This window comes from Mastomys coucha, unplaced genomic scaffold (assembly GCF_008632895.1).
Source record: "Mastomys coucha isolate ucsf_1 unplaced genomic scaffold, UCSF_Mcou_1 pScaffold16, whole genome shotgun sequence".
In the NCBI taxonomy this organism is placed as follows: domain Eukaryota; kingdom Metazoa; phylum Chordata; class Mammalia; order Rodentia; family Muridae; genus Mastomys; species Mastomys coucha.
Window position 1 is genome coordinate 43,694,742 of NW_022196898.1, and position 3,625 is coordinate 43,698,366.

Here is a 3,625-nt window from a genome sequence, read left to right on the forward strand (position 1 = left end):
GGGGACCGTTAGTGATATGTCTCTAGATATTCTGGTTGTCACACCTGGCCTCAGTGGCACTGCACCTGGGGGTGACGGGTAGATACCAGAATTGTTGCTAAGCTTTCTACAACGGACAAGACTGCCTGTGGCAACATCAAGTCCTAAATGTCAGCACTGGGAAGCTAGTGGGGTGGGGGAAGTGGGTTAGGAAGATGTGATTTGATTTTTGGCAGACTTTCTCTTTGCTTTGATATTAGATAAAGGAGGGGGCAGCCTTTACGTTTTTAATATTAAAGTACAACACTAGAGGGCACTGCCTGCTCAAAAGTTGCAATTTCTGTGCTGGTGGTGGGGTCTTGGCAGAAAAAGTGACTGACAGGGAGGCGGTTAAAGAGCTTTGAAACAGATGTAAATCCAAAACAGTCCTAACAGGTACTGCATCTGGAGCCAGGAAGGACAGAGCCACTTTCTCTCTCTCTCTCTCTCTCTCTCTCTCTCTCTCTCTCTCTCTCTCTCTCTCTCTCTCTCTTTTTTCTTCCTATAATGATGTCTTGGGAGCTTTTGCCAGAGGAAGGGGGAGGATCTCACTGGATTTCACAGCAGGAATACCCACTTCATTGGCACCTCCTCTGAGCCGGTGATGGGAGTCGCTATTCCTGGGCTGTGTGCATCCCTGCAATACTTCGAAGTCACATCTGGAGCAAGAGTCAATTGGGCAGGCAGAGCTCAAGACTGGTGAATAAAAACCTCCTACAGAGGATCCAGGTTTGGTTTTCAGCAGGCAGACTGTCTCACAACTAACTGTCTGTAACTCCAGTTCCAGGGCCGTCTCATGCGGTCTTCTGACCTCTGTGGTTTCTTCTAAGTGCACATGCAGTGCACAGACATACACGCAGGCAAAACACTCATACACATAAGAAAATAAAATCAATCTAAACCAGCTGGTTGCTTGAAGCCCTTCAATGTAAGAGGGTGCTCAGCAGTTCCTCTTGAGGTTCCGTCCAACTTTAAAAAATAAAACAATTGCTTTTCCTTTAGGTATCAGGTCCATAAGTGAACTAGAAAGAATTTTCTTTTCTCTTTTGAGGCAGGATAGGCTTGGATTTTTAAAATACAAATCAGTCTCTCGGGTTGACAAGATGACTCAGCAGGTAAAGCTACCTGCTGGCAAGCCTGACCACCTGAGTTCAATCCTAGGACCCACATGATGGGAGGAGAGACGGATGGTTCCCCGGCAAGTTGTCATCTGACCTTCACATGGGCACCGAAGCCCAAGGCACCCACCCCAAATTAGTAAACGCAAAAATCAGTTCTTCCTCACATTGACTCTATATATTTCCCTTTATTTATTATTAAATACTTTAAGGTGTAGCACAAGATTCTGAGGACAGATTCCCATAAATTGGCATTCAGCTTCAAATCTCAGCAATCTGATGGAAGGCCCTCATCTCCTAACCTCTGCATCCCTCAGTCTCTGATGGAAGGCCCTCATCTCCTAACCTCTGCATCCCTCAGCCTCCCTTTCTCCAGTAGCATAGCACTCTTCAAGTCACCTGGCTGCTGTGGTCCCCAGATTGGTGAGTTCCATGTGGAACATTTCCATATGTGTTTTTCTGCTTGTAGAATGTATGTTAAATATACACAGTAACATATAATATGTGCATATTTTAAAACCTTACATAAGTGGCCTCATAATTGTTCTGGAATGTGTGTCCCCTTAGACTTTGGCTTGTAAGATTTACCTGTGTTGATACACATAGCTTTGGTAATTGTATACCACCATTTTTGGCATTTGCATATTTGATAATATGCAAATATACCCAGGCCTTGGCCCATGGGTCCTCAACTATTTTTTTGTGAAATGTCTTTTTCTGAATGCCTTAAGAAAAACAATAATTTTTTGTGATATAAAATTAATATTGGGGCATGAAATATCATTCTTAATATTTTTGATACAAAAATTCAAATTTCAGTGTTTATAAATAAACAAGATGCTGCTGGTTGGGTAGCCCCTCGGGTGTTTAGGCCTTGTGGGTAATTGCCACAGAGCAGGTGGCCCATTGGACTCTTCAGAGTTCGGGCTTGCTCTCCTGATGTACACATAGGAATGGGATTGCTGGATTGCCCATCATTTTTACTGTCTTATCAGCTGAGTCTGAATTTTAAAATGCAGAATCCTATAATCTACAGCTTCAAAGTATTTGCTTTCAAAAACTATTGAACAAACGTAAAAATAATTCTCTGAATCTTAGATTTCCTTCGATTTGAGAGATGAGCGTTAACAGAGTCTTTGATGTGGCTCCCTTCTCCAGGTGGGCATTGGCTGCTGCACCAACAGCGAGGAGTTAGGCTTCTCTCTTCTGGATAGAACGCCTGGAGTGGGAGGGAGCAGACAAATAATGGGCTACCGTGAATCCTTGTCTTACTTTAAGGGTCATGCATACATGTAATCAGCAGAGGCTGGACCGAGATCACACTGAGTCCCAGGCTAGCTAGGCACGGAAACTGATAGACTATCACCCGCATCTTTCTCCTAGAGCGTGACAATAGAGGATGGTATTTTCTAACTTCTCTTTATACAGTGCCTGTCTCTAGCGAGTCATGGAAGCTCAAGATGAACTGGTCGAATGATTAGAGCATTATTAGGTGCTCTTTAGGTGTTTTAGATGCTCAGTAGGGTGAGTGTTTGAAATCCATTGAACTACTTGGATATTGATATAATTTAATAGTAAGCAACGCTATATGTAACATATGCTGTTTCTGTCTAAGCAACTTTGCTCTCATGCTCGGTGGGTGATAATGGAGCTGTCATGACTTCCCAGGCACTGTCCTAACTGAGTGGCCTGTGTAGATGCATTTAATCATGCAACTATCACTGAGGGCAGTACTGGTGTGTTAGCTCCATTTTCACCAATGAGGAAACTTGTTTAAGTGACTTCCCGAGGTCATAGGACTAGTCATGGCAGAGCAGAGATTTAAATCCAAACTGTTTTGAAGGAATCCATTCCTTTTTTTTTTTAAAGATTTATTTATTTATTTTGTGCATATGAGTATACACCGTAGCTGTACAGATAGTTGTGTGCCTTCATCTGGTTGTTGGGAATTGACTTTTAGGACCTCTGCTTGCTCCGGTCAACCCCACTCCTGTCGGCCTGCTTACTCTCACTCTGGCCCAAAGATTTATTTATTATTATAAATAAGTACATTGTAGCCGTCTTCATTCAGATGCACCAGAAGATGGTGTCAGATCTCATTATGGGGGTTGTGAGTCACCATGTGGATACTGGGATTTGAACTCAGGACCTTCGGAAGAGCAGTTGATGCTCTTACCAGCTGAGCCATCTCACCAACCCCAGGAATCTGTTCTTTAAACCTATGAATTCTTCCAGTCTGATCTTTTTTAAATTTACATTTCTAGCCTGGTGGTATTGATGCATGCATTTAATCCCAGCACTAGGGAAGCAGAGGCAAGTGGATCTCTCTGAGTTCGAGGCCAGCCTGGTCTACAGAGAGAGTTCTGGGACAGCCAGTGCTACACAGAGAAACTGTGTCTTGAAAAATAAAAAAAAGCTGGGCATTGGTGGAGCACGCCTTTAATCCCAGCACTTGGGAGGCAGAGGCAGGTGGATTTCTGAGTTCGAGG